This window comes from Lissotriton vulgaris, chromosome 8 (genome assembly GCF_964263255.1).
Source record: "Lissotriton vulgaris chromosome 8, aLisVul1.2, whole genome shotgun sequence".
Taxonomy (NCBI): Eukaryota; Metazoa; Chordata; class Amphibia; order Caudata; family Salamandridae; genus Lissotriton; species Lissotriton vulgaris.
This window is the reverse complement of record NC_141696.1, coordinates 754,344,958-754,369,879: the sequence shown is the minus strand read 5'-3', so window position 1 is coordinate 754,369,879 and position 24,922 is coordinate 754,344,958.

The window sequence follows — 24,922 nt, the reverse complement described above, 5'->3', positions numbered from 1 at the left end:
TTTTTATTGTGTGGTGTTGTCAACTTTTTAACTGTTGGTACTTCTAAATGTTTTACACATTTGCTTAAGTTAAGCCTGTCTGCTCTGTGCCAAAGCTACAATGGGTTGAGCTCAGGTGTAAATTACTTAACCTTTACTGGACCAAACAAGAAAAGTGCCATTTTTACTAGTGGTGAACTACCTTTTATCCAAACTGGTAAACCACTTTCTCGCAATAAAGATACACATTAATAAATCATAAATCAAAAATGCTGAACATCGAGTTTTCAGTGACACAAACCATTAATATCTCAAATAAGCAAAATAAAAAATACAATAAATTAATAGAACTATTGTATTTATAAATAAATAATTCATTGAAGATTAGAAGCTGAGAAATATGGCTCACGTAGACGGTTACTGTTATGTAAACTAAATCGAAGCTGGAATAAAATTGATATCAATTAGCATTTATACATATTCTGGCCTTTACTATGCTTGTTCCAAAAGTAGCCCTGTGATCTTTCTGCATGATTTAAGTAAATAGCCACAATAATTGCTCATGCTGTAGATCTTTGTGATGTATCTGAATACATAAGAGCATTATAATAGCAGTGGACTATTAGTAACAAATGACACATCAACGGCTAATTACTAAACATCCAGTGAACCCTAACATCAAAGATTACATGAAAATAGGTCATGATGGGTCTTAAAGAACAAAGCTACAATAATTTTCTGAATTTCAATACGAACTAATAAATGTCGAAGTGGGAATGCCATAGATTATTATTTTTATTATTCTCCAAATCTCCTGTGCATTTTTCGTCTCGCTATTACACACACATTGCGCACACATAATTGCCGATTAGAGAGTAACTTGAATTAAAATAAAGCTAGTTATGATGTATATTGCATCTCGCAGGTTGTGCATAAAGATCATTTATCTTATGAATGTATTTGCTGTTGTTTACCCAGGTAGTTTTCCTGCGTTCCAGACCTAAGCCCCAAGTAAGCCTGTAGTACTAATAGTTTATTCCTGAAATGCATGAGTAAGTCATGTGTACATCAAAAGTAAGTTACACTTACTCATTCACCAATTTTTGTGAATCCGGCCCACAGAGTATGCTAAATGTTTTGGGCAGGAGGTGAGGAAGGAGGGTTTTGCATGAACATTCCCATCTTGTACACACTCTTTGGGCCTGCTAAAACAAGCTGGCAGTGCTTGTGTCTCCAGAGTGGTAAGGCAGCACACTTCTTAACCAGAGATAAAAGCGCTATCCCTGTTGAGAAAAAAAAGTTATGAGTATCAGCTAGTTTTCACCATATTTAGTCAAGCAGATTATCCTCTTCGGACACTAAAGGCAGAATTCCCCAAAAAATAGGAAGTACCAACAGGGTTCTGCCTCCGCATCGGCGCAAAGTCCCAACATTTTGGAATTTGCAAAAGCTTTCCAAGTGAAGCTGGAATCTTGAAGCAGATTTCCATGTGTACTGAAAAAAATTCAACTCCATTGCTTGGTTAAAATATACACATGTATATTCTTAAGGGCAAAATGCACTTATGTTTTTCTTTATGTTTGAACACTACACCCTCAAAAAGTTTGAAAGTATGAATTTGCTACCATTGCTGGGACCCCCTGTAGTATGTCTCATCAGGCCCCCTCACACAGAGTCAGGAGTGTGGACCTATGCAAATCTACATTAACGTATGTGTTGCTTTGCTAGGGAATAGAGGAGCCACGTCGAGATGTTCAGACTGTAGGATGGAGTCATTTATATGGTCCAGAGAACTCTTTAGAACTGACAAAGGCCGACTAAGGATTATGACCTAATACCCTTATCAGACAAAGCTATGCAATAGTGATGAGGATAGTGTCGTACATGGGAAGTTTGTTATTGTAGTTAGGCTGCTGAAAACATCAATATTTGACGTGGCAGGGTTACTCGGTTTTAAGGATGAGTTCTGTATTTGCACTCTGTGCAGAAGGCTGTGACGGATCGGATCAGACCGGCAGAGGGACGCTGTGGACAGACTACCAGGACCCAGGAGCAGGGAGGCCGATTACATTAACAAAGCACTCTGACATCCACAACGAGGTGCCTGAGAACCAGAACATAAAAGAAACTGCAACAAGCAGCAACTTTGTTTAATGGGTCATTGAAGAAACCCACAAAGGAGAATACGGTGGCTCCTCCTGGTAGTCGACGACCAAGCGTGTAAAGTATAAATATAAGATTGAATTTATTCTATCCAGAGGTAACACACCGAACAGAAACCGAAAATAAGCCCAGAATTAAGACGGCAACAAGGTTTTGAAACAGAAAGTACTGTCGGGTGGGGAAATCTACTCCAACTGTTTTAAGAATCTGTCCTGAAGAAGGTAGAAATACAAGAAACCGAAACGCCGCGTCGACCTGTGATTCTTTGTTTTTAATGGTTTTTTATGCAAATGTGTTAACATTGTTTATCTTGATTAATTGTAAACTGTGTAATGATGAAATTTTTAAATTTGTATGTATAATAAATGTGTAACAGAGCAACTCATGGTGTGGTAAACTTTTCTTTTCCTTTTTAACATTGATTGAAGATATTGACTTATGTGCACACTCTTGGTTTAAACTTAGGTCTTTTTATGCATTGTGGCTATCGCTAGAAAACTGTCATTTTTAAATGTTGGTTATATGGTGAGAAAACAGTCTCCTTCCAGTAATAGTTGGCATCTCTAGAGATACAAGTACTAGAACAGTAAATATACGTAACTCCTTCTGAACATACACGGATAGAAATTAAGCACAAATTATTGTAACTTTACCTTTCCCGCCAGATTATTGGCATGCTATACAAAGTCGTTTTGATAAATGGAACATTCACCCTAGATTCCAGGAACTAGGTGTGATAAACAGTCCGTGACTGTCTTCTCGTGGGGACGCCCTGATATTTATGAAAAAATCATGCAGCACAGCAAGCTGTCTTGTTGTGCTGCACTGTGTGTTAGGGAAATGGGCAGAAGGAGCCATATTTAACATTATACAGCACATTCCTGTCTTTTGTTTGTGCTGGGGCACAATATGCTGCCTAGTGCCAATGCCGGCACCCTTGCACCGGGTTGTTTTTGTGCAAGAAGAGACACCTACCCACACAAAAACAATCCCCTGAGGTATTCTCCTCTTTCTATGTGTGCTGCAAAATGGAGTACACATAGAAAGACAAAAGAGGAAAGAACTAAAGATATTTATTTTATTTATTTATTTACTCATTTGTTAGGCGCAGAAATCATCCCCAAGGGGATCTCTAGGTGCCCAGAGAAGAAAGGCAGAAGAAGGAGATGTGACTGTTCCCTCCTTAAAATAGCCAGGTCTTGAGCAGCTTTTTAAATTGTGCAAAATTAGGGCAGGCACAGAGAGATTTGGGAAGCTCATTCCAATGATTGGGGGCCAGATAGGAAGATGCCCAGCCTCCCATTTTAACTTTCCTGATTCTCATACCGCAGAGCAGGCTGCGATTGCTGGATCTAAGTTGTTGCGCAGGTTGGTAGCGTGTGATTTTGTTCGTCAGAGAGACCGGGCCCAGCCCGTGTAGAGACTTATAGACCATGCAGAGTAGTTTGAAGATGGCGCTCTTCCTAACAGGAAGCCAGTGTAAAAGGCACAGGAGAGAAGGGGTTCGTGCTGGTTTGTTAAGGGCCAAATGAGCTGCGGTATTTTGCACCACCTTCAGCTTAGATAGCAGGTCTTCCCTGATTCCTACCAACAAGGAATTGCCGTAGTCGAGGCGGCTCATAAGGAGCGACTGGATAAGGGTCCTTCTAGTGCTCAGTGGAATCCAGGGGAAGATGAGTAGGGGGACCAGGGGATGATGAGTAACCGCATGGTCCCAAAATAGGTACCTTCCAAGGTTTTTTAACCTGCTCTACAGTAGAAAGTTTATTATCGATTTTGACCCCTAAGTTCTTGGCCCAGCCCCTGGGGGCAGGGGCTTCTCCTAGTTCTGTCAGCCACCAATTGGCACTCCACAGTTCCTCTGCCTTGCCGAACAACAAAATCTCTGTTTTAGAGGAGTTAAGTTGCAAAAAGTTCTTCCTCATACAGCTGGCTATATTCCTCATACACACAATAAACTTAGCCCTAGTGTCTGCAGGTTTTTTCCAATGTGTACTATCAACTGCGTATCATCAGCGTAGGAGATGGCTTCAAACCCATACTCTCTGATGATGGAGGTCAGGGGAGCCACATAAAGATTGAACAACGTGGGGCTCAGTTTAGAACCCTGTGGGACCCCCTTGTCCAATGCAGTTGTAGGAGACACAAATGATTCCAACTGCACACATTGAGTTCTATCTGACAGGTAACTCTAAAACCAGTCAAATGCCGGGCCTCTGACACCAATCTCCCTAAGCCTGTTCAACAGGATATGGTGAGAGATGGTGTCAAAGGCAACCGACGGGTCAAGCAGCACCAGCATTACAGGGGAGTCCCTGTCCGATGACTTCCTAAGCATATCCCTAACCGCTAAAAGAGCAGCCTCGGTGCTATAGGAGGCACAGAAGCCAGACTGGGATGTTAAATAACTATAGAGATGTCAATTAATTATTGTCTCCAAGATCTTAGAACAGCAAGGGAGGAGAGATATTGTCCTATAGTTCTGAAGGTCCATAGGGTCTGCTGTGGCCTTTTTTAGCAAAGGCTTAAGATGTGCATTCTTCCATTTACGTGGGAAAGTCGCCGTCGCTACTGAGATGCTACATATCTCTGCAAGTGAGTGTGCTACGACGAGGAGAGTTCCGACATGACCGCAGGTGGTACCGGGTCTAGGACAGACCCTGATTTCACATGGGCTAAGAGAGTGCCTACCTGTTCACTAGTGATGATGGGAAAGCATTCTAAATCGGGGAGCAATTCTTTTCCTGGAGGGGAATTTCTCCTTGCTAATCCTCCCTTGAGGATCTGTAGCATTTTGTTGCATTGTCATTTATAACAGGAATGATGAATCTGTGACCACGCCAAAATTCATAGGTGAATGCGTGGGAACACCCACACTCCACTCATGGAATGCCTCCCTGGGTCAGAGTAATGTAACACAGCGATTTGCTTTGGCTTGTATTACTCCAGATTTATAGAGCCACTCAGGGCCATACAAGGTGACCTTCCCTGGCTTGATAAATCTAGCTTAAGAGTTGCATAACTCTTGCACCCTGTTGCGTGGTGCAAGGGTGATGCAAATCTTTGATAACTGTCCCCCTCAGTACGAAAAACACTATGAAATGTTATCATAAATAAATAAATGATGTGCTACTAGCACAAATGCTTACCAAAACACTTATTTATAATAAGAAACTAAAACCAGTGAAAGCTAAGAAGCACATTCCTGAAATGGCCAACAATAAAGGTACATCCATTTGGATTGAATAGCAACCTGTTGTAGCAAACGATATCCGTAGCACTTTGCTGTAGCATTTATATCCATATCTATTTCCGCATGAGCCCACTGAAATATTTTGTCACCTTTTTTATTGGTCAAGAACAGTGACGTCCAGCTGGAGCCCTCTGTGGCCATAAAGTGGTGGATTTTCCAGAAAATCAAATAAATGAAGTATGTGAGTACATTTAGAATCATTGTGTGTACATTTTGAATGTTGATTGTTTTTGTTTGGGGCAGTGTTAGAAATGGGGGCCTTTAGTTGGCAGTGTGTTGCCCTGTCCAAGTAGGGACCCCTCTTCCTAGTCAGGATAAGGAGCATACACTTCTAAAATAACCCTGCTCACCCCCTTGGTAGCTTGGCACAAGCAGTCAGGCTTTTTTCAATGGCAGTGTGTAAAGCATTTGCACATAACCAACAGTAATACTGTGAAAACACTACAAAAGGACACCACACCAGCTTTAGTGGCATGTCTTTTAGGCTTGTCCCATCCTGGATATCCCTATTACATACATTTGTCCCATCCACATAAAAACAACAATTCTAAACAGGTGAACTTTTACCAAGTAGTTTGTTCCTGTCTCTTTGACACCAGGCTCTCTCTACTCTATCATAATCCCTGTGCCTGACATACATAAACATGTCCCCAGACACAGTAGAATTATTCTGTATAAGGGTCACCACTTTTTTCATCCTTGGCCAACAGCGAGCTGTGGATGATCACATTTGTTTAGAAAAGCATCAATGATTGTTTTCAAAACATTTCTGATAGTTTTCAAAACATCCATGATTATTTAAAAAACACAGTGATTCTAAAAAAAAACTTGGAGTGACCACTTTAGTATAGAAGACACTCCCTACCCCCTACAAATTAGAGGAGAGTTCCTTCCAAGCTGAGACGGGGTCCTACATGTTGAAATCTTCAACACTCAGCATTCTGATATCCCTTGCAATTTGTCATCCACAACACAGAGATGAGGTCCTTCATTCCCAACCATCAGGTGAGGGGGCTAGTTCTTTGGGAGTTTCTTGGCTACAGAGACACATAGCCATATGCAGATGCACCTACACATCAAGGAAAGGCTAGGTTCAGTTAGGCAAATTACTTAGGGTGCACATTTTAGAAATATGCAAGTGCTACTGTTTTTATCTGAACTGCTTCTGTTCATCTTATTAGCACTATGGTAGAAATGTATCTACTATTCACTATATTAGTACTAGCAGTCTCTTTTGTATGCTTCTGTCTCCTGATGGTCGCAGCACATATGTTTTACACAAGGCTGTTGCTGGACCAGGAAATTCTTATTGAAACGTACTAATCGCCATCCTGTGCACTTTCTAAAAAAAAAGCAAACATGAGTGTCTGAGCGAAAAGTACTGTACTGTGTTCAACGATCCCTGAGGAATCAGGGTTGCCATACTTGGTGGTTGCCACAGATTACCAACACCACTGTAGAATACAGCAGGGGTGGTGGTGGCATTGTAGAGCTAGCTGGTCTAAAAGGTGACACATCCTGTGGGGGTGTCTGGAGGCAGTTGGGACACCAAGCCCTCAATTTAGGTCATCCAAACTGTGCAGGTCCTTGGGGAATCCTAGGAGCTACATGACAATAGAAAAGTATAAAATATTTTATCTGTGCAAAACAAGACCCAAAGCAATGCAATCCACCATACAGTTCTTGGAAATAACAATAAGCAAAAATAGACTTAAAATACAGTTCCTTGAAGTCAGTAGCTCCATCTGGGGTTATCACGGCATCATGAACAACAAATCCAAACAGTTTTGGCTGACGGTGGCATTGTGGGCCAGCTAAAGTGTCGGGAAGACCTGCAAAACAGTACCTTTAGAAATGTAGGACGTCGAGAACTTCGCAGTGAGCTCCGTAGAGCCAGCGTCCGCAGGCTTCGGTTCCAGAGGTCGGTGCAGGAGTTGTCGGGCCCTTGAAGTCACACACATTGCAGATCGAACTCCTTGCGGTTGAAGTCAGGAGCGCAGGTGTCAGCAGTCATCAGGGCTGTGGTGCGAAGTGCAGCGGTGTGGTGTGCGGTGCCCACTGGTGGGGTTGAAGGCAGTATCTCAGTGACATTCATCTAGCAGAGTCTTAAAAAATGGTGCGAATGGTTAAAAATTGTTTAAACACTTGGGGCCTCATTTCATAAGGTTTTGGTGCTGGACAGCGCGGCAAGTAATCTTTCTGCACTGCCCTACAACTAAACTACAGGGAAGCAATGCGCACCATCAACAAGTTAGGGCGAATTCCTGGGCCTCATTCATGAAAAGTGTTGCATTGTTGCAACAAAACAGCGTTGCTACAATTTTCACTACGCCTTTCTTGCAACACCATAGATGTGCTTTATTCACTGTATGGGGCTTCATTTTGCAATCAATGACAGCTACGTCTGGAATCCTGGCGTATGTCAGTGCTAAAGTCACGCATTGATACAGTTGTGTCACAAGCATGACACAACTCTAGCACTGCATGGGGCCAGCCTATCCCGGTGGCACTGCGTCACTGTTGGACTTTTTTCTGAAATGGTTTTGCCACATTAGATGCTTTGGGCACTTTCCCACTGCTGATCAGTGTCAAAGTGCAAGTACTCCCTGTGTAAAGTGTAATGGTAATATGTTGTCCATGATTGGTATGTTTGCCTTACTAGTAAAGTCCTTAGTAAAGTGCACTATGTGTGTCAGGGCTGGTAATGCAAATGCTACTAGTGGGCCTGCAGCACTAATTGTGCCACCCACACCAGTAGCTTTGAAGAGAGAACTCAGGCCTTCTACTGCAGTGCCTGCGTGCATTTTGTTAAACGGCCATGTTGCCCTGACAAGTGCACCCATTTGCCAGACCTTACCCTTCCCTTTTTATGCACATCAGACACCCCTATGGTAGGTCCTGGGCAGGGTGCAATGCATGTGAAAGGTAGGATATGTACTAATGAGTGTACCATGTCCTGACAGTGAAATACTCTCCATTTCGTTTTTCACTGCTGAAAGGCCTTCTTGCCCATAGGACAGATTAGAGAGGCTGTGTAATATGTTTCCAGCCTATCTTCACATAGTCTTTAGATGGAGAGGTGAGGTTTAGTATTCCTGAACTCACAATTTAATAACACATCTTTTTTTAAGGTGTTTTTTTCATTATGTGTTTAGAAACCACACTTTTAGAAGTGGCTGGTTTTTCGTGCTCTAATATTTCTGTGTGTCTCTGCCTGGTTTTGGATTGACTGTCTGGATTAAAAAGTGATAGGATCTGGGAAATGTTTTGACCCAGGGTAGGAGGTGAGACAGCAACAGGCTGACCTGATCTGGAGTGTAGGGGGGGAGTAGCCCCTGGAGGTGAAGACGCCTGGGCTGCCGCCATAAAGCAATGGCTCTATCTACTGCTGAGTGATTGAAGATCCAGACCCCCACTATCAAAGGAAGAAGGTGTCAATGGCAAGGAGGCACCCAGAACTGGTTTGGACAGGGGTCAGTGTCCCCCTGAACATGAAGACATTTAGGGGTATAAGTATGAGAGCTGAAGCCCCTGAACATTGGAATGGAATGGACTGATCAAGACTGAAAAAGATTGAAACTACTTAGTGGTCAAGAGGAACCTCTGCCAAGGGAGAAACAGCCAAAGAGACTGAATAAAAGGACTTGCCCTTGCTGTGTGTTCTGGGGCTGGCCTGCAGTTTGCTGCTTTAACCAAGGAGAGGCTAAAGGGACTTTACTATGTGCAGTGTTCCCCTGCTTGAAAGGACTTTGGTGTGTGCTGTGTCCTGAAGTAACTTATCCCAAAGGGCCCGAAGAGAGATGGCTCCCTGTTGTGGAAACTCAAGAACTCAAAAGTTTCCAAGTGCGTCTCAGCAACGCTGTGTGCGTGTGATTTTTGCAGCTTGAGACCCTCGTAAGAATAACCCTGTGATCGTGGGCACCAGGCATCCAAGTGAGTCTCAGTGACGATGTGTGCTTGTGCTTTATGCAGCCTGAGACCTTTGTTAGGATTGACCTGTGATCATGTGCACCCGGAACTCAAGAAAGTCTCAGCGACGCTGGGTGCATGTGCTTCGTGCAGCCTGAGACTTTTGTGAGGATTGCCTTTTCACTGTGCACCCCCAGAGCTCAAGTGAGTCCCAACAACGCTGTGTGCGTGTGCCCTGTTGCAGCCTGAGATCTTTGTCATTGCCATCAGCCCGAACCGGCATCCCCAGAGGAGCTTTGCCGCCGGTCCGAGTCTACCTCTTGCCAAGGAGGGACCTCGAACCATCTCCATCATCGGGGGGCCCAAGTTCCACTTTCCAAATCATCGAAGCCGCATCGGAGGCCCAAGTCGCGAGGAGAGGATAGCGAGGTTGCACCCCCCAGGTAACGCTCAGCGAGCATGTGCGTGTCGCAGCCTGGGGCGGGGTGTGGGCTCGAAGAGAAATGTTTTCGCCTTTCCCATTCTCGCAGCGCAAACCTCCACTTAAGCTCATCTCGTGGCTTGAAATTGCAGAGGAGCGGCAGTACCGAGTCCGGAGATTGGAGCTACACTTTGTGTTATACCATACCCATGTTGGGGGCCTATTTTGGCAGTAGCTGACCGTGAGTAAGCAGGAGTGGCCTGGAGACTGTCCCGAGCACCGTGATTGGTGGCGGAGTACAATATTTTGGTATTATGAAGTGCCTGAGTGTTGCATTATGCATTACATCATTTTAGTAATACGAACTGCCTGATTTGTGCATCACGAATTGCATTATTTCTGCATAACGAACTGCCTGATTCTTTCACTACACATTGCATTATTTCTGCATAACAAACTACTTGATTGTTGCATTACACATTGCATTATTTTGCAAAACGAACTGCCTGATTGTTGCATTATGCATTGCATTATTTAGCATAACAACATACCTGATTGTTGTACTACAAATTGCATTATTTTGGCAGGATGAATTGCATGATTGTTGCATAATGACCTGCATTAGGTTTACATTGCGAAGTGCCTGATTCTTGCATTACAAACTGCATAGCATTGCATTAGGACTGCAATGGATCATCTAGAATTGCTCATTAATACTGCAAGAACCTACAAGGGCTTGCTGGCTTAATAACCGGCAAGGTGAAATATTACAAATACGCATATGTTGGATTTTTATCTTGTTGTCTCATTGTTTATCTTTTTATATAAATATATACTTGTTTTTTATGAAACTTGTGTGGAGTCCATTTGTGGTGTCATCATTGGTTACTGACTGTGGGGTTGCAAATACTTTACACATTTGCCTTGGAGATAAGCTTGGCTGCTCGTGCCAAGCTACCGAGAGGGTGAGCAGGGGCTCTCTGAGGTGTCCTTCCTTTCCCTGACTTAGAAGCAAGGGTGCCTATTTGGCCTAAGGTACCTACCTTAGCCAACTAGGGACGAAGTGGCATCCTACAATTGATGGATTTCACTGCACTACTCCTATGAGGCTTTGTTGCGTGGGAACACCCACGCTGCATGCATCATACCTGATGCAGGTATATTGTGGCACAGGGCTTCACAAGGTCATACGCATGCCTAGATGCATCACTTTGTGAATAGGGCACTGCTTGGAGCAAGAATCACGCTGCAAGTACGTCAAGGAAATGACGCACTGGCTGGGGTGAAACTGTCAGAAGGGGCTCATGAATAAGCTCCCCAGTCTTTTTCCCTTATGCTGGCGCACAATGGCTCCCATGCGCTAATACAGAGACCCTTGCGCCATGGTGCAAGTGTGACTGTGTTGCAGAGTTGATTGATGTTGTGGCTCCATCACTTCTGGAGACGTCTGCAAGTGCGTCTGGACTAGTGCAGGGCAGGAGTGAACCATTTGGCCTTCTTGTAGTGTTGTTTGCCTGGTCTTTTCTTGAGGGGTACTAGGGTGTTGGCGCAGTTGGATATCTATTGTTGGAGGTTGTGCACTGCGGTGTTGTTGTCTGTGAGCGTTGGTGGGCTAGTGGTGCTGAGGGAGTTGATGAGAAGTTCTTTGGTGGCCTTGATCTGGCTGTGGGGGGGCAATGACGGCAGTGGTGTGTGGTGAACTGAAAGGGGGGGCAGCCTCCTGAACCTGTTTGCTAGACACAGGCATGCACCACTATAAATATTATACAATTGTTTAGAACAAATCTCTTGTGATACAATAAACAAAAATTCAACCGGCAAATTTAATGATCTTCTTTTACTCAACAACATACGTATCTTAGAGTTCACATAAACGTTAAGTTTTTGAAAATTGAATTTCAACAAAACAATAAATCATGAAATCCTCTCGACATTGACAATTACAACTTTATGTTTTTGTCACTATACATTGTGGATATCCTAAGCCCAATGCATTTTGGGACTTATTCATCCGTACTTCAGGGGCAACACTGCAAAACAATAAACACAAGTAAACATTTATCAGTTATGTACACATTTATTTGTCTATCAGCACCAAACCCAGAAGACTTGCCTTTGGCTTCCCTTTGGCACACCAGTGGCACGCCCCCTGCGAATGGCCACACAGCGTCCACAATTAAGTTGTGCTGCTGGGGGGCTGGACAACAGTGAGGCGGGAAACACAGGAAAGGACACTGGAGGGGGTTGGGATGTGGGTGATCGCAACGAGGGAAAGGATAGGGAAAAAGGAACTGCAAAAAAGCACGGGAAAAGAAAGCCAAACACAGCAGAGAGGAAAGCAACAGAGAAGAGCAAAAAGATGAACAGGAACAGCAGACGAGTGGGACAAGAGGGCTGTCAAGCTGGAGAGTAGTGATGTTCTACCACAGGGCCACCAGGGATGAGGAGCAGCCAGGATCCTGTGAGTGGAGGAGGGGCTTGAACACCTGATCTCTGTGTCAGAGGAACCAGCAGCAGCAGCTGAGGACAGCAGCAACCAGACGGCGCAGCACTGTGAAAAGAGGAAGTCCACTAAGGGTTAGTCCCCCATACAACCAAAAGCAAACTAACAGGGGACAAGGAAAGGCAGCACCACCCAGTTGCCTCTTCCGATCTGACAGTGACGATCAGATTCCGTGTTCCCCAGTTCCCCAAGTTAATAACAGCGGACCAAGCTACATACCCAAGGGCCTGGGCCAGTACCGGCCCCGTGCCCCTGGCACCCACTGCCACCAATGACCGTTCTCAGAAAATTGAGTGACTTAGTGAAGTCCCCCACCAATCCTGTGCAGTGTCCTTGGAGATGTAGATCAGCGGCAGCGCAGGGATTGCTCATGGAACGGTGTGCGTCACCCACAGGGGGTAGGTCTGGGCCCGACTCTAGAGGCAAAAAAAGTCATATTACGCTGACTAACGTGAGTTTTTTGCAACTAATGGGCCTTTTGTCCGTTTTTGCTCTCTAACTGCAGAATTTGTAATATCTTCATGCTAGTGTTACCTGCAGTTTTCACCGCAGCTATCAGAAACTATCGCCATGTAGCGACGTGTTGTAAATAAATCTCTAACAGGGCAATAGTTTTTGGTGATAGGCCGCGTTATGAAAACTGCTGCTAATTGGCGTCAGCGTTGGTTAGCGGCAGTTCTTGTACATATGCCCCTGAGTTCTGAAGGTGCTTTAGTGCTGGGTAGTCCCTGAGGCCCTCCTGCTTCCAGGCCTTGTGCCGCTCTGAATCTTGTGACAGAAAGTCTCTTGTGATAAAGAAACATAACATTAATTTATTTAATCCCAATGCTGGTATAATGCACGACTATCGTAATTTACAATCAAGTTAGAGTGAGCAATCATTTGGTTGACATCAGTTGTGCAGTAGGCTTGTATTTGAGCCACCTCCCCAAAACGGGAATGGTGCGGCATGAGCATTAATATCGTTGTAAGGGGGCTCCAGCTCGGTGTTAGGAAAGCCATTAGTGCCTAACCCTTCAGCCACTATTCTAATAATATTAGGCCATTTCACGACCATTCACCAATGATCACAGTCTCAGAGCTCAGCAAAAAATGCATAATTTCTATTATAATTTTCGAGTTAGGAAATGTCCTATCTGTTCCCCTTCATAACATATAATTAGTTCTGAACTATGTGATTAGACAGAATTGACGTGGGCCATTTTCTATAATAAGCTGGCTGCCACAGTGAAGGTGAGAATGGGAATGGAATAGAAAAGTTAAGTGTGAACCACAGGAGGTTAGCCAGAAAAGTTTAGGTGTTTGGCCAAAATATTGAGTGTTTAATATTGTGGTACTAGAATATCGTTGAAAGATATCATGATGTTGGATGGATGTAGAAAATATCGCCGACTAGAATATCGAAGGTAAGAATATCTATTTTAGGTGTTTTAAATATTGTTAATTAAATTGCGCTAAAAAGAAATTTTTTATTAATATTATTTTTATAAATATTTTGGTTAATTTTAAAGTGAGTTTTCTGGCCTATATATTTTGTTGGATATTAAAAAATATTGAATTTCAAATTCATTATTTTATAAGTGATTTTTATTTGTATACTTCTTTATGTTAAAATATTTTTGTAATTTGCTTGTTTTTTGGGAAAACTTAGCATTTTTGGTTCTTGAGAATTTCTTAATTAACATTTCAAATGACTAACAGTGAAGGAAGTGTTATGACAATAGCAGTGTTTGGTATAAAGGCCTAACATTCCTACTCATAACGTCCTAGTATACCTCCTCAGCCCTTGACTATGTGGCCTCCAGTGTGACACTGAGTTTCACCACAACAGGCAGGTTACAGCAATTATCAAAACAACTGTTGAGCGTTGCAGTACTGTTCAGTTCATTCCTAATAGTATCGGAGGAAATGGGCATCATAACACTGGATGATAATTCCCCCACCCAAGTGTACAGTTAGCAAGTCAAAATATATAATATACGGTGGTAGGAACTGTCTAGTATTATCTCTCATCGCTTATACCTTGGGAAGTCTCTGGATGTTGTTTGCCGCCCCCCTCCTCTCTTGACCCAACTTTTCTGCTAAGCAATTAATCAATCATGTCGGTCTAGTCCCCCTCCATTGATTTAACTGATGCCTGTGTCATAGAACTCCAGGAAAACAAGTCAGCCACCACCTTCTCATCCTCACAGGATCTCCCTATATCACAATCCTTCGTTTGGCACTACAAGCCTTAACATCACAAAGCGCCTACTCAGTTTCGGTTATCTGGAAGAAGTCTCAAGATGCACTGCTCAATCATGTACTGAACCTCCCAAAATGTTTTATGCTGAATGAATTGCTATATAGCCTTCCAGTATACTGCAATGAGCGCGCAGTGGCATACAATATTTATAAAGTCTGCTACCGGCACGCTGCACCTGGTGCCGCCCTGGGATATGTCTGGATATATAGTGTGGCGCCTTGTAGGGGAGAGATAAGCCATGTGCAGTATATAGTATTTGGTCAACTTAAAGCTCGCACATAGTGCCACAGTGCTCACGCCTCCATGTATTGTTAGCCAGTCCCGGGGTGTAAGGGGCTCTTTTCACAACTGCTGCCAAGCATTCTCTATTTTTAGTAGACCCAGTCGTCTGTTTGCTCAGAAAACCCAGTATAAATGTGTTATAAACTTTCGGCCACATACCATTGAGAGCATGGTCACTAATGACTGTGGGTTCAGGGGCTTCCAGAAAGGAAGACCGTAACTGCTCCGTTGTCGCTGCTATCTTGGCATATTGGAGGAACTGTCCGTTCCCTAGCCCAATATGTCTCTATCACATCCTGCACCATTACAAACCGGCCAGCGGTATATAGCTCCTTGAGCATGATGCAGCCCCCCCCGTCACCTGTCAATCACCATTGTTTGAGCTATTTGTTCGAAGGATTTTACAATCCAAAGGCCTAATTCGGGGCATTCAGCGCACACCCAGTCACCCTCCAAACCACTCTCTCATAGAGAGACGTATAAGGTGTGGAAATGTATAGGGTATATCCCTCCTCCTTATCAGTTGGACCCCAAGTATATATCGATCATGCGTACTATCCAGCAGTGCCCTCTCCCAGTTAGGTTCCCCCTCTAGCCAGTGTAAGGGGTGTTGCAGGTGTGCCACTAAATAGTAAGGTTCCAGGTCGGGAACTTCCATCCCACCTCTGAACCATTAAGGGTATTGAGGTTCATTTTACAGCGGTTCTCAGACAAAAAAAGAGTTCTATCAACAAGCGAAACACCCTGTGTGGGATCTTGTACATGGCTACTTGCATGACATCTCGACGTTGAGGTAGTATTACCATTTTTATAAGTTAGATCCTCCTCCTAGTGATAACTTCAAACTGTTCCAGAAAGCAATGGAAGGGTGCAGGTTAGCGATCGCAAGTCCAATATTCATTTCATATGCTCATTGTTCTCCACATGTAATAATTAGTATGTATCCTGAGGTATTTGATACTAATTGGCTTCCACGGCAGTCCTGCATCAGGCAAGCAGTCAATCGGCAATCTCTTCAGTTGCCCCAGTGGGAAGAAAGCTGGCTTGGCACTGGTAACTCATAGTCACAAGAATTCCGAGAAGTCACACAGGACATTGGGCAGGAGGGGGCCCAAAATGTCAATTGAAGCAGATAAACCATAGTGTCATCTACGTAAAAGGAGACCACTTACATTGTATAGCCCACCTGCATCCCCAGCCATATAATGTTTGCTAGAGTCGACAAGCCAGAGGCTCCATAGTCAGGGTGAAGCTCAAGAGGGACAGGGGAAACCCTGGTGCATACCCCTCTGTAACAGGATCTCCATTGACAGGTAACACCCAGTTCGCACCCTCGCAGTCGCACTGCTATAAAGCAGCTTAACCCACCGAATACAATTTGGACCCAGATCCACCTTGTTTCAGACTTGTCAGATATATTCCACTCTCACTGAGTAAAAAACTTGTTCCACATCTAAAAATGCAAGTACACAGGGATCATTTTCCAGTTCATGCGCATGAAAGACATGTGAAAACCTGTGAAGATTTCGTAATGTATTTCTATGCAGTATGAATCCTGATTGGTCCGTATGGACCAAACGGGGGGGAGAAAGGGTAATAGTCTGGACAGCAAAATATGACTAAGGAGTCTCTGATCCACATTTAGCATAGTAATCGGGCAGTGTAAGACCATCCCAAGGGGGTCTTTGCTGGGTTTTGGTATTAAGACTATATGTGCTTCACACAATCTGTCCACCGGAGTCCTCATGAAGGCCTTATAAAATAATGGTGGGACCCCTTGCCCCCCACCCCCCTGGCGATTTGTCCATTTTCAAAGCAACCTCCACCCTCAGTAATTCCTGTCGAGTCAACTGCACCCCAGCTAGTTGCAGTCCTCCGTAGGGAGGCGTGGCAATGGTAGCCCTGCCAGATACTCTAGTGGCAGGTGCGCTACCATCTCGACTCCCTGTGCATTATATATGTTCCTTAAATGGGCTGCAAATTTTTTAATTATTGCTTGTTGGGCATGCACTATACATACCGCCTATCTCTGAGTGCAAAATTGGCTGTGTCATTGTTTCAGATCTAACTAGGTGTGTCAAGAGGCAGCCCAGCCCGCCTTGTCACCCTCCACACACCACCTCCTTTGTCCAATATGTCAAGTATGTCCCTCCAGGCTGTCTCAAAGTTCGCAAACCCTATGTCGTTGTCTGTCCCAGTCCTGCAAGACTTTGGAACCACTGGACAGTGCCAACTCAAGAGCCTCCAGCGCAGTCTACTGTCACATCAAATTGTCTGCCAGTATGCAGTGTAAACCTACCATAGACGTCATGGATACCCTACGGATCTCCACATTCATGGCGTCACAGTCTGTCGCCTTGCTATCCAACCTGGCTCAGTTATGGTCAAGGTAGTTGATCAGTACTACCAAGCGTTTATCTTGAAACACCTAATGGGTCAAAGCATCCGAAAGAAGTCTCCATAAGGATTCCCTCGGCACCCGTCTTTCCAGGGAGTATGCAAGCAACCGGGGCAAGTGATCTGATAAATAGTGAGTCAGATAATGCACATCAACCCCCCTATGTAGAGCTTCTAAGTGGGTGTGTGTGGGTGTAAATGAGACCCCCCCCAGGGCCACCTAAATAATGACACCTCTTGCATAGCCAGAATTGGACATGACAAGCACCTGACCCTTCTATTATCTTCTTAGATATTTAATGCAATATCCCCATAAGTGGGTTTCCTGAAGAAATGCCACAATACACCGTATTTTCATAAATATGCACAAACTCTATTGTGCTTTACAGGCTCTTGTAAACCTCCCACATTTTAGATCAGTAATTTATATTTGGTTCTCAGGACTGCCATATTAATCTTGTAATGTCTTACTACCCATTCAGTCGATCCACCTTCCAACCAAGAATCCGTACAGCGATGTAAGCTATTCCCCTCAACAAGTTAACCTTCAAAAACTTAGTGACTGCACAAGAAATTCACAAAGAACAAACACCTACAACAACAATCCTTTCCTTCCCGTCCCTCCATTGGTCAGAATCCATGACCCACCCCTGACTCAACCAATAGCCAAAGAGGACCTGAAATCCTTCCGCAGTTTCCCTGCCATCTTCTACCTAGCTGTCTAGCTACTAACATTACATTTAGGAAAAGTCCAAATGGCTAGACCCTCGTGAGTCGCAAGCCCCGACATGGCACTCAGCAACCCACAGCTGTCCCATCGCTGGTCCCTCCCAACATACAGGTATAGTGTGCACTAAAGCGTCCAAGTCAATATTCCCAAAGTATCACTTTAAATCTCAGCAGAAGATGAGTTATTCCCTTTCTTTAAGCATCTCTGATACATCTTATCCCAAGGTCACAGACATTAGCTGATTATCATTGTCGCAACCTGCAAGGAATCTGGACATCACCTTTTCACCCCATCTCCGCACCATTGCTTTGAGTCTCAGAAACATGTCTCAACTGTGAAAACAGGTTTGGTGTCTCTAGGGACAACAGCTTAGATTATAATGTACCATCTAGGCCAACCAGGATATGTTCTCGCTGCGTAGGTTCAGGAGAGCCAGATTGCTTCCTTGCCAGCCTTCTGTTCTATGTCAATCATCTCACTCCACAGTGTCATGGTTCCCTCCATTCAGATGCTCGTTGTCCTCAACCCAGGCAAATCGACTCAAGCCAGGTCACTACCTCCTGCGCAGATCCATAAATATGGACTTTGCCTTTATGTTATACATGGATCAGAGACAGAAACATTAGACCATCTGTGCCCATTTGCACCTGTCCACACCTGGACTGTGCCCAGCCCCAGGACCACTGGTCCGTCCACCATCTGCTGTTAAACCACCAAGGAGCTCCTTGTCCTGGACCCTGCAACAACAGCTGTTTCACGTCCTCCCCGCAATCATCCAAAGGAACCTTCACCTGACAACACTGTCTCTTCTCCTGCTACACACGACCACCTGCCCAGACTGGACCCCACACAATTTCCACACAGAAGACCATGAACAACCCAGAACTGCTCCAATGTATCCTGCTCAATGCCCACTCCCTCTGTAAACATGCCACCCACAGTAATCTGGGACACCACCACCACACTTTCTCCTGATGCGCCCTTCATCACCGTAACTTGGCTCAACCCCTCCTCGAACTCCAACATCGTCACTGCCACTCCAGACAGTTACAAGATGATACACCAAGATCACACCAACAAACACAGTGGGGGAATTGTCATCACCTTCAAGAAAACCATCCAATGCACCGCCACCAATGACAACCCAATGCCTCTAATGGACCACCTCAACTTCCAACTTCAGACTAACGATACCACCATGATAATAGACACCCTCTCTTACATAGCCTCAGGATCCAGACTAGTCTTCTATGATGCCATCTCCAACCTCACTGCCCCCTTAGCCAACAACTCCCACCACTACATCCTACTCAGCAATCTCAGTGTTCACATCGATGACCCCAACAACGCCAACTCCACCATCCTCCCTGAGAACCTGAGCAACATTTGCCTCACCCAACTGGTCACCGAACCCATGCACAAAGCTAGACACTCAATGCCATTTTTACCTCCAGAAACAGAATCATATTCACCCACGTCATAGAACTCACTTGGACTGACCACGCCGTCTTCACTCCACCAACTCCGATGCCCAGCATACCATCTCCAAGTACCACAGCGCCACTCACCATAGCTGGGGCAAGGTAACCAAAGACCAAAAGGACCCAGGCCCTCAGCTCCACAATACCTGAAACTTCATCAGACCTTGACCAGGCTGCCAGAACATCTCAGTCCTGATTACCAAATGTCCCAACAGAGTTGCCAGCTGGAACCAGCAAATACCAACAAAAGCTGAAAAGGAGGGAGCTGGTGTACCCCAGAGCTCAAAAACACTAAGTGCAGCTGCTATAGACTCAAGAAGCGATAGCATATCACGAATGACCCCTCCAACGGAGCTGCTCACAAAGCAGCCCTCAGTAACTACCACTTGTGCGTCAAGTAAGCCAAGAGAGCAGTGATGACTGCCCGCATTGACACCATGGCCAACCGCACGAAGGAACTTTTCAAAATAGTCAAGAAATTATCCAACCCGACAGCCACAAAGAACACCACCCATCCCTCCTAAGCACTCTGTGACACCCTCTTGGACCACTTCCACAGAACTATTTCCACAATCTAAAAAACGTCAACCTCCAACCCACCACTCTCAGCCTCAACAACCTCAACTAAGCAGCGAACACAAGCCAAACGATCACCACCTAGTCTCCGCTCACCTCAGCCATCATATGCCCATCCATTCTAGGGCGCCCACCGACCCCTACCACACGACCTCTTCAACATCTGAACCAACCCAATCAGCACCTCCATTTTCACAGCAACCTTGCCGGAAAGATGGAAACACGCAGAGGTCAGGCCCTCCTAATGAAACCATCTGCTGACCTCAGCGATCTAAAAACTTACCAGCTGACCTCCCTGCTCCCCTACCCAACTAAGGTACTCAAGAAAACCATCATCCAACAGCACACCAAATACCTAGAACAGAACCACTGACTCAATGACCCAAAATCAGAATTATGGGCCAACCACAGCACAGTGATCATGCTGATTTCTGCCACAGACAACATCAGAACTCTTCTTGAACATGGAGAAACTGTGGCCCTGATCCTCCTTGACCCTTCTGGTACATTCAACACCATCTACCACTACACCCACATTGACAAACTCTACAACATCGGCATACAGCAAAACATCCTCAAGTGGATTGCCACTTTCCTGACAGGACACACAGAGAGGATCCGACTGCCTCCCTTCACCTCCACATCCAACGACATCAGTTGTGGCGTGCCCCAAGGATCATTCCTCTGCCCCACCCTGTTCAACATCTACATGACACCCCTTGCAGACGTCTTCAGATTCCACAGACTCAACATAATCTCCTATGCAGATGACACAACACTAATCCTCTCACTCACTGAGGAACCTGCCAATGCCAAAACCAACTTCTGCCACACCATGACTAATGTAGCCAAATGGATGAGAGACAACTGCTTCAAATTCCACTCCAACAAAAGAGAGGTACTGATCTTCGGGAAGAATGGCTCTGTATTGGACCAAAGCTGGTGGCCAGCAGAAATTGGACCAATACCCACACCAAAAGACCATGCACGCGACCGTGGCATCCTTATCGACAGACAGCTGACCCTGAAATGACAAGACAAAATAGTCGCCGAATCCTGCTTCCACAACCTTCGCATCCTCTGCAGAATCTTTAGATGGATCACAATCAGCACTAGAAAGACGTTCGCACAGGCACCTTGACTGCAGTAGCATCCTCAATGCTGGAATTTCAGCCCAGCTCCTCAGAAGGCTCTAGACCACACAGAAAACTGTGGCCAGACTCACACTGGATCTCTTTAATAGGGAACCACATAACCCCACACCCCAGGAAACCTCCACTATCTCCCAATCCAGAAGAGATGCCAGTTAAAGATCCTCACATATGCACACAAAGCCCTACACAATCAAGGACTGTCCTACATCAACCATCGACTGAACTTCCACCTGCAAGCAAGACACCTGTATTCCTCCTCACTCTCCCCCACACACACTCCCTGCATCTGTCACATCTGCAATGGGGGCTGCTTCTTCTCCTACATGGCCACCAAGATCTGAAACAACCTGGTCATTCACCTCCAAATGACATACTTCAGAAAGAAACTGAAGACCTGGCTTTTTGATGGAGACCCAGAACCCTCAGCACCAAAATACCCCTAGGGGTGACAGTGCTGCATAATACAAATACTGGTTGATGTTTTTTACTGTAATTTATGCTGGTCTCTCGCAGCTGCCTCTAAGCAGACAAAAAAGTGTTCTGAAGATCCTGGGCTCTTTTTGTATAGTCAGGATAAATCGGTATCTGTTTATCCACATAGCACAGGGCTGTGCGCACAAACATGCTGAAGAATTATATCACTATCCCTGTAATTAAACAGGCGAGCTATAATTGCCACCATCAGCGCTCTATGTTCTCACTCTTTAGAGAAGAACTTTGAGAGGCAACTGGGTTTTCAGCGTGTTAACAAATTAATCCCCTAGAAAGAGTTCCACAGATAGGCCCTCTGCTCACTCCAGAATCCCAGGAAGCGCAAGTTGTTCCTCCTAGAGCAGCCCTGCGTGTCCTCCACGAGGCCTTCCATGTGTGTTACTTTACATTTAAGTCCATCAACAACAGCCTGTAGGTCTTTGATTTCCTTTTTAAGTGTGGTAACATCCTCCTCAGTAGCTGTTACCATTTCAAATACCTTGTGAAGGTTCAGCCACAGGGGATTTATGTCATTGACATAGCATCCATTTTGGATTGTAGCGCCTACCTATAGCTCTTCATTGCAGCTAGTATCTCAATCGTGTCTGGGGTACATTCTGCAGGTCCCTGGGCCATCCTGGGTCCCCATCGTTTATTCTTTGGGCCCGGGCCGGGTATTGTATTTTGTGTAACAGTGCTGGCTTGTGCTGCTTTTGAGCCTTTGTTGTTCACCAACTTGAAATCAGTATGCCCCACATTTCGCCCATGGTGTTCCAGCTCCAGTTTGGGCGATTTTCCAATATGTTATATGCACTCCTGGTGTGACCCACTAAGCTGCCACACACTGATAAGGTGCTCGTCCCCTGCAGCCTCGCTCCACCGTCGCAGCAACAGGGTGGGCCACAGAACTTGTAAAATGTTCCCCGCAGGCAGAAAAAATCGCTCCCAGGGCAACTCCACTGATGCAAGTGACATCAACAGGCCATCGGCATATTCCACTGATCTTTATCAGGAAGCAGTCCCCAACACTCAACGGGCCGGTGCACCCAGGAAGAATCTGTCCAGAAATACCACCTCGAACCTAACTTATGTAATTAAGGGGCCCTGAGTCGTCCAGGTCCCCGCAGCTTTATTCAAGGTCCAAGCACAGGCAGCAGGCTCAGTCGCAGCTCCACTCAAGGGGAATGTGGGACCCCTTCCCAGGATATATCCTTGTCACAACCCAAACCAGGGCTCCAGTGAGGAGGTGACAGGCCATCTCTGCTGTTCGCACCTGTGGCACCTGCCAGAATTCACTACCTTAAATGTTCTTATCGAGGAGTTCTCCTTTCTCCTAGATGTCATCAGCACCAAGTTCGAACCGTAGCAGCTCTGTGCCGCAGCGCGGTTGCAACTGTTTTAATCAGCGGCAGCGGCTGCTTCTCACCGCAATATTTGCCTGGGGAGCTTCAACCACCCCTTCACAAGCCTATGTGTGTCCTGGTCCATTTAGGGGCACTGTTCAAGCCTGACCTTTATAGTGTCCAACAATTTACAATAGAAGGTTTAGATCGTAGTGGGAGTAATAACCCTGTCCCCTATGGAATGCCAAACGCAACAATAACAATATCATACATTCACCCCAGTACAGAGATTTGGGCCTAAATCCATCATTTTTTTGCTCACCATTCTATTCCAGTTTGGATCCAGCCATATGCAAATCAGTCGTGACCCTGCGCCCAATGGGAACAGTCCAGCCCGAACTGCCAGGCCAGGTACTCCCTGGACTGGAAACAAGCATCCTAGGACTGGTTTTGGGTTTCATCCCTCATCAGCCAGGTTAGCTTGACTCCAGTGGCATGGAAAGCATGGGACCCAAATCTGGACATACCCGTCCCACTCGGGGTGACAAACGCAAAAAGAACAATTGATAGACAGAATGCAGAACAATGTCATACATTCACCCCAGTACAGAGATCTGGGCCTACATCCATCATTTTTCTGCTCACCATGTCATTCCAGATTAGACCCAGGCATATGCAAATCAGTCTTGACCCTACGCCCAATGGGAACAGTCAAGCCCGAACTGCCAGGCCAGGTCCTGCCTGGAGTGGAAACAAGCATCCTAGGACCAGTTTCGTGGTTTTAGGATCTTGTTTCCGGTCCAGGGAATAGTAAAATTGACGCCGTTAGTGTTCTACGCCTTTCTCCGAAATGTTTTATTTTGGAATGGGATTCGTAAATGTATACCCTTTAGTTTCCAACACCTTCCCTAAAATTGTTTCAATTGGAATTGGAAATGGAAACCTGGCCATTTTACTGTCCAACACACTCCCCAAATGGTTTGGATTACAATGGGAGTAGCAAATCGGACTCCTTTTGTGTTCAACACCTTCTCCTAGATGGGTTTGAGTGCATGCCGGGGAATTAGTAAATCTGCCTTTTTTAGTGCCCAAAATCTTCCTCTAGATGGTTTATATTGAAGTGGGAATAGTACATCAGACCGCTTATAGTTTCCAACAGCTTCACCAAAATATTTTTGATTTTATTGGGAAATAGTTGTCATCAGTGGTGTCATTTGAGATATCATCAGTGATGTCACTGACCAGGCCATGAGTGATGTAAGATGTGAGGTCATAAGCAGTGCATTGCAGGGGCGTAAGTTATAATTAGCTCAGGTAATTATAACTGCTGAATTTCACAGATTTTGTACAAATGAAATCTGAGCTTAACTATAACATACCTGCATCCTTTGTTTTTTTCAGTGAATTTCCAAGGTTTTATTAACTCCATTTTCTAACTTCAATGTCCTTATAGCCTTTAGTTTTTTCAGAGAATTCCTAAGGCTTTTTTAATTCTATTTCCTAAATATAATGTCCTTGTAACCTATGTTTTTTCAGTGAAGTTTAAAGATTTTTCAAATTACATTTTCAAAATGTTATGTCCTGCTCATGTTTAATGTTTTTAGTTAATTTGTAAGGGTTTATTTTTAATACTAAGTGTATCTCAAATTATTATTTAAAGCTTTTTTAATTAATCATGTTGTGCTTTTATGGATATGGCTGTATCTAAATAAAGTATTATGAACAGAACTGATTAATATTTTTTTGTATTAGATATATATATTTTTTTCATATAAATGTATATATACATTTTTAAGTATGAGAATAACATATGTATTTAGTGTAAAGTAGATTAAGTTTTTTTAAATATAATAAATACAATTATTTAAAAAAAATATGTATTTTTGAGGTACCACAGAACCTTCTCAGGTCAGGAAATATACCCATGCTGCTACTCCAAGGTTTTTGCTCATGATCATCCTGCAGCTCATGTGATCAGAACAAATCCGTGAATAGAAAATCCTCAGATTTTACAA